This window comes from Lolium rigidum, chromosome 5 (assembly GCF_022539505.1).
Source record: "Lolium rigidum isolate FL_2022 chromosome 5, APGP_CSIRO_Lrig_0.1, whole genome shotgun sequence".
NCBI classification, from domain to species: Eukaryota; Viridiplantae; Streptophyta; class Magnoliopsida; order Poales; family Poaceae; genus Lolium; species Lolium rigidum.
Window position 1 is genome coordinate 25194416 of NC_061512.1, and position 12477 is coordinate 25206892.

The 12477-nt window shown below is 47.9% G+C and overlaps 1 long non-coding RNA gene across 2 annotated transcripts; it reads right to left on the minus strand.

The window, feature by feature from the left end:
- Positions 1-3554: 3554 nt before the first annotated feature.
- LOC124658151 lies at positions 3555-11977 on the minus strand. 2 transcript variants are annotated; one of them, XR_006989034.1, is made up of 5 exons: positions 11866-11977; positions 11097-11178; positions 10899-11007; positions 10696-10809; positions 3555-3609 (listed from the first exon to the last, which is right to left on the minus strand). It is a non-coding gene; the product is annotated as an uncharacterized LOC124658151 (long non-coding RNA). The 2 variants fall into 2 exon arrangements; XR_006989033.1 differs by lacking the exon at positions 3555-3609 and having other exon boundaries at positions 10402-10809.
- Positions 11978-12477: the final 500 nt, after the last annotated feature.

The window sequence follows — 12477 nt, forward strand, 5'->3', positions numbered from 1 at the left end:
GCTCTCCCCGATCACGTGCTCGGCAACGCGTAGCTCCCCTAATGCTTGGCGTAGGCGCCTTCATTCCCGGTGGAGTCTCCTCACATTTTTTCGCCGAATTATTGAGAGTTTCTCCAAGCTTCGGCATGACGGCTGCGGATCAAACACCGCAGGCGGCAGGAGTGGATCGAACACCGGCACTCTAATTCCAAGTGTTGCTGTGAAAGCCTTGAAACACACACGAACACACACAAGAGATGAAAGACAAATGGTTTGGTGCTGCCAAAACATCCTAGCATTTTTATTAGTTTATACTGATGCTTAAGACCCAAATTCATCTCAAACCGTCCATATGTGTCCGGTTGGGTAAAACAACACCCAACGAGGCGCGGACCCAACTAAAAATGGACGGCTGCAGCGTTCGGTACGACCCAAAATCAGCCCAAATCTAGGAGGCTTTTGGGGCGAGCTGGACGAACGCAGACGTGCTTCTACGTCCCTTCCTATCCGCTCCTGTGCCCATTTGGCAGTGACAGAAAATGGAACAACAAGGCCTCCACGTCTTTTCTCTCTCCTCTACCTCTCTGTTTGCTTTTTGCCATGGATACCTCCATCACTCCCCGCCGGATTAGAGCTCGCCTGGCCATGTTTCACTGTCACCCTCGCCTGGAGGACCTCGACGCTGTCGCCTCCTTTTTTTTATCTCTGCTGGAAGTCGTTGGAGCCGAAATGGCCGTGGCGCTGCCGGACTCGGCGCCAACGAGCCCACCATGGCCAAGCCACGCCCGCGCCGCCCGAGCCCGTCGTGGCAGAGCCACACCTGCGCCGCCCTCGCCCGCCACGGTCGAGCCACACCCACGCCCGCGCTGCCCTAGCCGTGCCTCGCGGCGGCCTCGCCTCGCCACGCGGGGGCCTCGCTGCACCACGCCGCCCTAGCCGTGCCTCGCAGCGGCCGCACCTCACCTTGCCGCGTTCCTGGCCGCACCGCGAGGGGGGCTTGCCTCACCGCACCGCCCTAGTCGTGCCTCCCGGCGTCCGCACCTCGCCACGCGAGCACGTCGGCAGCGAGCATGGGCACGAGCACGGCCGTGAGCGCGTCGGCCGTGAGTCGCCACCCTCGACGTCAGCCACCTCCATCTGGCCGCACCTCGCCACGCTGCTAGCCGCACACGCACCTCACCACGATGTTGGCCGCCTCCATCTGGCCGCGCTGCACCAAAACGCCGGTCGTGCACGCGCCTCGCCACGACGCCGACCGCCCCGCGCATGAGCTGCTCCGGCGGCTTGAACCATGCCCAGGCCGATTTGGGTCGTGGCTGCGCGTTGGGAAATAAAAATGGAGGCGGACGTCTGTGGACGTCCGCGCGACATACGTGTGTCCGTTGGACAACTCAAACGAAAAAATACCCCATTTGTTTGGGTCTTAGTGTTGGAGATGCCCTTATACACTGCAGTAGCTAAGAGCATCTCCACCGGCCCCCATAGCGGCCCCGATAGTGATTTGAGGGCCGGCGTGGTTTTTGGGCTCGCACCGGTGCGACCTAAACGGCTAGTTTTCGAGCCCAATAGAATCGGCGGCATCCCCGTGCCCGCCCCTTCGCGTATGGCGCGAATCAGGCGCGCCGGCGCCTCGCGGCATGACGGTTTTAGCGGGTGAAGGCGCCATGTCAGCGAGAGGACGTGATGGTTCGCATCGGCCGCGACGTGGGAAGGTTGGTCGTCGGCGTTTAATGGTCTCCCGCGCGAAAACCGAGGCGGCGATGAGGGCAGCAACTGGCCACGCGGCGTCCAGTCGCCTACGCCGCCGTAAATGCGGGTAGTTCCCACCACTATTTAGTACGTACGCCGTCCACCACCGCGGTGCTATCCTCTCATCTCCACCACCGCCGCCGCGCCATTCTCTCCTCTCCACCTCAAAAATGTCGCGTCGTCTTAAGACGGCGTACTCCATGCTTGGCGTCAACGGCCGCGCGCTGCCTGCGGCGTCTCCACCACCACCGCAGCCGAAGCCGCAGCCTAACGCGGACTACATCTCTGACGACGGGGCGGACCCACGGTTCGCGGCGTGGCACGAGGCCTACGTCGCAGACGCGGAAGATGAGGTGGTGGAGGAGGTAGCGTAGTGGGGCGAGCAGCCGCAGGCCCCCGCCGACCCGGGGCAGGCGGCGATCCTAGCGTCGTTGAACGCGCAGCGGTTCCAGAGGTTGAAGGAGGAGCAGCGGGAGTTCTTCAACGACGCTAACCTCAAGCACGCCCTCGAGATCTCGCGCCAACGAGCGGCCACGGAGAAGGCGGGACGCCTCCTCATGGAGGCGGAGCGACAGAAGCTGTACGAGCTCAACGCTCATCGCCACTACGAGGCATTCGCTCGCGAGAAAGCGAGGCGCGCCGAGAACGAGACTTCTCGGCAAAGGCTGGAAGCGCGGGGATAGCACCGCCAGCAAGCTCCTACGACACCGGCCGCCATGCGCCACCGTCAGATGCGCGAAGCAAGGGACGAGAGGCGGGCACGGACGCAGGCGGCAAAAGCGAAGAACGACGACGAGGCAGGCCCATCGCGCGCCCCAACCGACGGCCAGTAAATTAGGATTAAGTTTAAGCTTTATTTAGGTTTAAATTCGAGTTAATTTCCTATGAATTTCGGTTTTTAAATGTCAGTTTAAATTAAATTTCTATTGGGGCTACACTATGGAGGCCGCTGGTGTGGAAGCAGCATCCCCAAATAGAGGATGCTCTGCGGGCGAACCCATATGGTAGTATCGGCGCCCCTACCGGCGACTATTTGGAAGGCGTTGGTGGAGATGCTCTATAATACAAGTGTTAATACAAGTGTTAATGAGTTCATAACGTCTCATCCCACGTTTTAACCATTACAGACACAACGCTAGAAAAATTAAAAGTCAAATAAATGGCAAAGGAGCTGAGCGCTCATGCCTCTAGCTAACCGACATAAATAATAACTGCCGGCAGAGGGTTAAGTCATCTCCAACGGAGCGACGCATTTTGAACACAATTTATGTTTATTTGCGGCAGGTACGGACACAAAAATTGTCCACATATTCCTATGCGTCTGCCCCTTCTCCAGCGGCAGGGAAGGGACATATTTATTTGACCGCAAGGGATGATTAGGGAGGAGAGAGAGGGAAGGCTTTCATTTGTGTGGATAGGAATAGCCAGCACAGAGTCTGCCCTATATTAAAGAAGGAGAGAGAGCTACATGCAGACCAAACGGACGCAAACGGACGCGCGAACACGTCCGCAAAGACACATTCTTGACGCATATTGATCCACGTTTGCGTTAAAACGAGCGTCTACGGTTATTTTACGTCTAGCCGCTGAAGCGTAATTTTTATCTGCGCAGACGAAAACGGCGTCGCCCCGTTCAAAATGCCCTTAGGTCTAAGCCCAGGCTGCCAGCGAGGACAGAGTAAAATTGCTGGAAACACCTCTGACTACTGGCAGTGAAAGTAACTAAAAGGAAATGTAATTTTGATCTCAGGTACATGTGCTCCTGTCACCGAGAAAAATATTTTAAAATATCACAAAAATTACGAACAAATTTTTTACATGTATATGTCAACACTCCATGTATGTATGCCAAGTTTCGCGCAAAACCGACATTTTTATATCCTGTGTAAAAATGAAAAACAAATGTCTTGTGAAGACCTTATTTTTATCACTAATAACTATTTCACACATGATACAAAATATATCGATTTTTCGTGAAACGACTTTGCAAACACATAGAACATCAAGTTGTATCGGTGACACTTTTTGTCGGAATTTTTCAACATTATACAATACATTCAAATTTTATTTTAAAAACCAGGAGCATGTGCTCCCCGGAGTAGAAATGACATTTCCACAGACATGTATTACCAATTAGGCATTTCAATTACATAGCTTGACATTAAATGAAGATATATGGTTGTGGATAGTTGTCAGAATCATGATTCTATTATGCGATTCTATGACTTTACGATCCAAATTGAGTGCAACTATTCAATGATTCTGTTGAGTAGATCTAAAAAAATTACGATTCTGAAAGTTAAGATCTATGATTTTAGATCCTACGAAAAAGGTTCCGATCCTATTTAGAATCACGATTCTTACAACTTTAATATCGCACTTTTCAAGGTCGAATAAATTTACAAGCTAATAAATATACTCATGTATGATACTACATCCTAATTACTATGCGCTATAAAGATATGACTATTGTTATACATGTCACTATTTTATGTTACTTCCCACTACAACTAGTCTTAGGACGAATACATCATGGTTGCTCTAGTAGATCACTGAAATTCTACTAGCTAGGTACCAATGGTGAGATCGAATTGATCATAAGATTTAATTAATCATATGATTTTTTCGATAAAGGAAATATATTAATATCAAAAGATACCAATTACACCCAGCCTCTGCAGCAACGCCCCACCCTAATGGTAGTACGGATGCACACATCCCAAAAAGAGTAAAGAAAACTAAGAAATAAAAGTCCCGCTACAGCCTTCTAGACCCAGCAACAGCAATACAACCACCACCGTGACAACACATGAAGTACAGACTCTCCAAAAGCGACGCCTCCAAGAAGGAAACAGTGCACCAGCGCCGTCGTCGCCCGACCAAAGGTCTTAGGATTTCACCACGAAGATAGTCACCACTCTCAAAATAATGCATCCAACAAGAACATTGCCAAGCACAACCAGTTAAGGCCAGACCTTGGGTTTTCACCCTGAGAGGTAAGACTCTGAACTTCCCCTGTGCTGCCGCCCCCACATGCATACCACTGCTGCAAGCCCGGAACGCCAAGTAGATCCCTCAGCATACCACATGCATATGATTTGAATTGGACAATTAAGCACAATCCAAATTAGCAGACATTAACTGATTTCGATACTCTGTCTCACTATCAAGGTGGACACCACGGCTAACTCAAACCCCACAGGAAGTAGGAACCTAGGCTAGACCCAAGATCGAATAGCTGATATGCTGATATGCAGAGTGGAGTATGCACCAGGAGAAGAGGAAGAACAAAGAAGAACAAGAACACGTGAGATTGGGTCGGCAGTACACCGCGTGCTTTTTTGGTATTTTTTGGGGTTAATTCTTTAGCCACCAAGGGAGAAGAAGATATATAATCCTCGGGCACAGATTCTTTGACTTTTCCCTAACTTTGAGTCACTAAAACATGGGCCCCATCAAATATGGATCCCGCCTGCCAGTAACCTAAAGTCACACGTGCCAAGTCCGAGAATCCCATTCGATATGTACGCCAGATCGTGTGCCATCCAACTTGAGTTAGCAGTCTAACAACGCGTCCACTCTTCCTCTCCTAGGCGGCGCCCATCTCCCTCCCATCTCCACCAGCCAAGACGTTGGTACCCTCTCCTTCCTTGCCGCTCCGGCGGCAGGAGGGGAGACCTCGTTCCTCCGCTCTGTAGTTAGGGTTAGAGTTTGTCTGATGTGGTGCGTCGTTATGGTGGTGGGAGCGACGCCCGGACGAATAAATATGCCTCAACTCTACTTCCACACCGGCGGCGACCTTCACGGCGGCGTCTCGAAATTGATGGCAACATGTGCTTGTTGTTTCTTCGGATCGACAGCTTGGTCTTCTCACCTCTCTTCAGATCTGGCGAGATTTGTTTCTCGATGTGTCGCTGGCGTTCGTCGTTTTCCACCACGACGCTAGGAATCGGGGCGAGGTGGATGTTCTGGAGAGCGAGGATGTTGGTCCGGAGGTGGTGGATCTACCGTTGTTCCCAGACTTCGTCGATGGGATGCGTTGAATCTTGGTTCAAGGAAGCACGGGGACGTCCCCCGATCGACGTGGCACAACGACATATGCCTCCCTGGTTGCAGTGGGCCTGTTCATCGACTCAGAAAGTCCCGTTGGCGATGCTGCTTCTTCGGATCAATGATGGAGGCTCGATGTCTCCACAAACGTGTACTTAGGCGGCGTTGGAGGTTTGCGTCGACCGCTAGTTTCGGCGAGTGCAGGAAACTCTAGGAATTGTTCTGTATTGTTCCATCTTTTAGGGTTCTATCTACAAAGTTTTCAGGAAAACTGTTTTCTTGTGGTCTGTTTTTCAGTTTCCACATTTCTTGGTTCATTTAACGTGATCTTTTATTAAATTTTGTATTAATAAAATACGTGGTTGGGCTAAAAAAAATAGATCGTGCCCCATGTGCGTTCGCCGTCCTCTATTGTCTGCTATCCGTTTTGGTAGCAGAAAATCTAGAGGAAACAGTACCAGGCAATGGCATATACACGATGACACAGTAAAATAAATAGATGAGGTCTAGGTGCCTAGCACAAGATTATTTCTAACAGACATGAATGGGGAATTACGTACGTACCTCTACCAGAGTGATACACAGAGGTTAACAAATATGAAATCAGAACATACATACATGATGATGCATGATGCATTAGGGGCTTTTTAACTGAATCCTGCCTAGCTTCCATCCGAAGAAAATAAGATCGATAAGCAACTAATGGTTAGCTAATTAAGCTATAAGAAACACCGTACATACCTCTACAGGCGAAGCGATCAATCAACTGGTCGGTGAAGTAATCTATCGATTCCAAGGCAAGTTATGATTTCGATCGGTGGAGATCTGAGGAATGCCAAGCCTGTTCAACACAAATGCGAGCTTAGCTACCTGTCTTTCCTTCCCTTCTCCTTTGATTGTTTCTCGTCAACGCCTAGCTTGTAGCTATCTCTCCATGGGGTGTGGTATTACTAATAATAATCTTTTGTCGCTTATCACTGGTGCCTAGCCTACCGTACCAATACAAAAAAGCAATTTAATAAACACATGGTTTATGGTGGTAGGCTGCAAGTGGCAACCTAAGCTGAATCAGTAGTACTTCCTTCGTTCATGAATATAAAATCACTATGTTTTTTCATGTCAAATGTTAACTAATAATTTAGTCGATCAAATATAAGTTGTAAGTTATCTAAAAGTAATATCATTGGATTGTTCTTCAAAATATGCACCCACTCATATATTTTTGGATAAAATGTAACTCATTTTTAGATATTTAGATAACTAAATTATTAGTTAAAGTTTGACTCGGAAAACGAACTGGCCTTATTTTTCAAACCAACCAACTGCAGCTGACTAGTCAATCGAGCTTAGTTATTATGCACACCAATCTCCGAAGCATATAATACAGAAAACTACTCCCTCCTGCTCAAAATATGTTGCATATAAGGTTTGATCAAAGTCAAACTTCATAAAGTTTATCATCTATATTGATAAAAATATAAACATATACAATAAAAGAATAATGTTTTTAGAATTATTATGAAATATATTTTCATATTATATGCATTTGTCATAGTAGATCTTTATATTATTATCTATATTCTTGGCTAAAGTTTGCACAGTTTAACTTGCACGAAAAATTATACACAATATAAAATAGTAAAATAGGTAGGAGGGAGTATTTCGCTTTGGATACATAACAAGTAGGAAAAAATTTAAATAATAAAATTCCTTATTTAATACTAACTTAAGTTTGCCTTCCCTATTTAACCCTTGAAAGTTTTTCTTTCCAAATTCACATTAATATATACCTAATAATAATAACAATAACAATAATAGTTTTTATCTATATCTATACCTACGAATAAAGAAAGTAAGATTTCTCCCTTATTTTTCATCCATTTCGCAATTGCCCTTAATTTTTGATGGAAATTACTGTAGCTGCCATCGCAAAACTTAAAACGTTTGGCTCGCTTCCTCCATCGTTCGCCTAGGTTCGTTTCCTCCTATTTTGGCTGGCCTGCTTCCTCTCTCCCTCGCCTGGGCCTGGCGAGTTTTCTGAATGCACAATCCATTCATCTCCTAACTATCGAATCCAGAACAGGTTTGCACGAAACTCGATTCCTTCGCTCGATACATCTATTTAATTTCTTGCCCCCTGATCCAAGAAATCCCCTCATATATAGCTCCTCTCCTCCGCCCTTGAATCCCAATTCCTTCAGAATCGCTTGATACATCTATTTAATTTCTCGCACGGCGGGATCGGCACGCCTCCCGCGCTTAGCCGCCAGCCTCCAGGCGTGCGGAAGTTCGGCGGCGCCGGGCAGCCCACCATGTACAAGAGCCGCCCCTCCCACTGGTGGAGGGACCACCGGCCGAAGCCGTTGTTCGTCGCACCGTCGCCGGGGAAACGGTTCGCCATTGGAGAAGTTTCGACGAGAGAAGAGTGGAGAGAGGGGGATGGTGGTGGTGAATGCGGCAGGCACGAGCTCCGCGATAAATAGAGGGGAGCTGCGTGTAAATTCGAGGAAACAACATTAACTCGCCGCGTGAAACCTACGTGTCGCGGCGACGACTGATCGGCGGCAGGCTTTTACAGCGCGCAGAAGACGATGTGATGAGGACGATGATCGGCCTTTCTCGCCGACAAGTTGGAGCCACTAGGCGCGCAGGAACTTTCCTCGACTATTTCCACGCTTTTGTTTCCTCCGGACTCCCTGAGCGCTCCTCGAAAGAGCAGGGTTGACATGGGCTCGCCGGATGGATAAAAACTCAAATCCAAGCGAAAACGAGGTCCGGATGAAAAAAAAAACAGCTCGTGGGGATCTTGTCGGGGAGACGACTGGAGGTGCTCTTAAGTAGTGTAGATTTCTTGCCCCCTGATCCAAGAAATCCCATCATATACGAAGTGACCGAAGTTCGCTCGCCACCGGAAGTCACGGATCGTCTTCTGCCCCGTTCCTGTATGTTTTCCGTGCACAAGAGGCCCCGAAGAATCCTCACATGAACTAGGCATAAACAAGGCTCGTGGGCACAAGCAGTTGTACAGGGGCACAGCGGCCACCCAATCCAACTAAGCAAAGAACAGGCAGAAAACAGGTTATTTACTCCTCCTCGCTGGCCTGCTCGTGGTAGAGTGCTTCGTGCAACAAACTCTATCCTCTTCAACCCGTCATGGCAATCCCGTGTTCCACCGGCATGGTCCTCGAATTCAAGAACTCTGGGTCTAGCTGCCGGCCGGTCGAAAGCAGAGGCCGTCAGATTTAGCATGGCTCAAATTCGAGCTGACGTTATGATTGTCTAAAAGAACGAAGAAGCTAGAGCTCCAGGGAGGCAAAGAAAAAACAGTGCGGATTGCTGGTTCATGACGACACCTGACTTTGTGATTCTTCAAAAAAAAAAAAAAAAAAACTTGCGCTGCAGTCAGGCAAAGAAGAAGCAGTGCGGATAGCTGATTCAGCTAGGGACGATGACACTGTCGGCGAGAGCGGGCTCTGTGTGCGAGAGGTGTACACGGATAGCAGGTGATATCAAAAAAATAGCTTTGTTGATGTTATCATTGTGAGCACCTAATTTTATAGTAGAATTAATGATGCATCCCGATTTTCGGTCTTATCCGCATCATGATCATCATTAAAAACTACGCTCAAGTTTGACATTACAGAAGCATGGAAGAGGAGACAGAGAAAGGAGCGCGCGTCCAGGAAGGTCGACACTACCGCCCTGGAATGGTCTGCACTGCCGCCCCGCTCGACGCTGGAGGAAGACGACACTGTCGCCCTGTCTATGCCAGCACTACCACCCCCACTATGAGACTCATAATTTGAACCATCTCACGATGCTCTTTGTATGCCTAAACTACCCCTCCTTAGTGGCTCCCTATATATAGGCTCCTACCTTCCCCTTCATTAGATTAGACATAACTTGAGTGAGAACTTGGCTTATACCTCCACCATCCTTTTGGGATTAGGAAAACCCCCTCCTTAGATTATCAAATCTATTATATTAAGACACTCCTTATATGATTAGTCTCTCACACTTGTGATTCTACCACCGATCTCTCACTCGTGTAATTCTACCGTTCATATACCTATCTTTCTCTCGGGGATTCTACCTCGTGTCTTTCTATCAGGATAGTGGTTTGGGCTATCGGGAGTAAACCGGAATTGTATCGGGTTGGTGTGCATTTGTGTGTGTTCATCTTGTTCTTCGTCGTGTTCTTCATGTTCTTCCTCTCCCCCGCCTTTCCCTCGGTCAATTCGTGAGATTGGGCAACCCACGTGGCCTTAGGCTCCATCAATTAAGCTAATCAAGCTATACCTTTCAATTCCTTCCACTTAAGCCATTTTTATAATTTTAGCATAATCGTCCTTAGTGAATACAGATTAAGTCGAGCACCAGTTCCAGTTTTGTATCTCACCACCTACAGGTTTGCGATGAACGACGAAAGAGACTAGTAAGGTGCGACAGGCAAAATGCACATCTTTTGTACTGCAAACAAATCGGTAGGAAAGAGATTCAGAGGATACGTGGAGTTCAAAAGTTAGAAAAAGGCAGAAAATACTACTACGAGAAAGGATAAGGAAGTATTTAAAATCCACCACATCGCGCGGGCACTGTCTTAGTCTACTAATAAAGAATGTAAGATTCTTCCTAAAATTTTGTCCCTTTTAAATCTATTTTATCTATATACCTAATAATAAAGTAGGAAGCATTTCCATACTTTGGTACGTTTGGTTTCGTCCGTCTTCTTGTTTGGTCCGTCGTTAACCGATTGCTAGAAAACCGGTTTGGTTTCTTCGTAGCTTATTGAATCCCCCAAAAAAATGTGCAACGGACCCGGTCACAAGTCTACCGGTCCAACTAGAAAGCCTCCGTAGCGAATTTTCTTCGTTTTCGTCCCTCAAAAAGCGGGCAACTCGAGAAAAATAGTTGTACCTCTCTAAACCTGCCAAACCAGTCCATGTCCAAGATTATTGATTCGTAGAATCCTCGCAAGTTCCCCACAATGAACTCTCGTGAGCTCCTCGGAGATACCGTTTAGACTTCAAACTTTACAAGAAAGGGAAAATGCATCAGCAGTGCTGCAAAAAAATATTATCTGTGGTGAAAGTGCCAATTTCCAGGAAACAATAGCCTACCGATTCAATGCAAAAGGAGGGACTGCATGAAAACACCCGAGTTGATCTTGGGTCTGCCCTCATAGATGTAAGAGAACTTTTTGGCCATCCACACTCTCTTGAAATTTTCCTGCCACACAGAAATGCAAAGGATGCTACTTATTTAACGTTTAGTATGAACATGACACAACTAGATGAACTCCACGAGACAAAAACTACCTTGGCATAATCATCTAGCAGCTCGTCAATATCCAGCTTGAAAGGATCAAGATCCATACTGCGGTTGAGGCCAAACGTGAATCTGAATCCAGAAAGAGCTAGCTATTAACTTCAACAACATGGAAAAAAATGTAATACTGAAACAGGGCTATCAGAACAACACCGCGATGAGAAATAAATCATGCATCGATACTTTCTGCACGTTTATAGTTCTTCCAATCAACTGCACTTTTCAGCTTGGTTTTCTAGCCTACCTTGTGTTCTATACCTACAGCCACTGCATTGTCCACTCATATTTTGGCATTCCGGTGGCTTTCGAAAAGCACTTGGTTACTAGAAACTAGTAAGCAGTATCGGAGACAGTATTAGAGCAAGCCACGGGCCAACAACTAAGTGCTTGCATACTACCCAAAACATTCCTCATGTTGAAGCATAAAAATGGGTTGATTCCGCAATGAATGCAAAATTTGAACTCAATTCTTAGTGAACGTAGATCGAAGGTTCTATTTCGGCGGTCCTGTCACTGACAGCACAACACAACAGCTGTTTCAGTTTGTGGAGTTGCTTCATTCTGTAGAATTTGTTCAGACCATGGGGTGGGTCGGTGATCTGTTGGGTACTGTGACACTGACGGATAGAATAGTTTCGTTCTACTTAAATAAAATGATACTGCTGGTAACAAATGCCTTGATTCAATACTGCAGTCCAAGTCTCCAAGACACATACAGAGTACAAAAGGAAATTGATATGGATGTAAATTAGAAATTACTTTAGGGCTTGGTGGGTCCTCGGAGAGCAGCAGGACTGGAGGGGGGAGCCCGGGATCGGCTGCTGGGTTGTTGCTTTGAGGTTCCGGCGCGGACACGGGGCGCGCGCCAGTGTGGCGGCGCAGGCAGGCGCGGCTAGCAGGCGGTAGAAGCGGCGGCCGGCATGGCTGGAGCCGGGAGGCGACGCGGACCAGCGGCGGAGGAGAGGACGACGGGGCGGCGAGCGCGCGTAGCAGAGTCCGGCGGCCGCGGATGGGTGGCGGGAGGGAGCGGCGAGCCGGCAACGAGTACCTGCAGGTCTGGCCGGCTCGGCCTCGGCGTAAGAGAGAGAGAGATAGCGAGCCAAGTTCGTGTCTTCCTCGGGTTGGTGCGTGGGCTTTGCTGACACGGAAAATGCAAGACGTACATGGGCTACAACTGGGCTGGATAGGGGCCGGTAGGGGGATGAGGCGGCAACAGGGTGCAAGAGTGTGATGTATTCTCCAAAAGTTCTCGAAAATCAAATGTGTTCAAAAAATAGCAAATTGACAACTAAATGATAAGGCAAACATTTGCCATTGGCAACTACTGGCAAGTTTCTCCCAAATATGCAAAACAAGATAATATCTTATAAT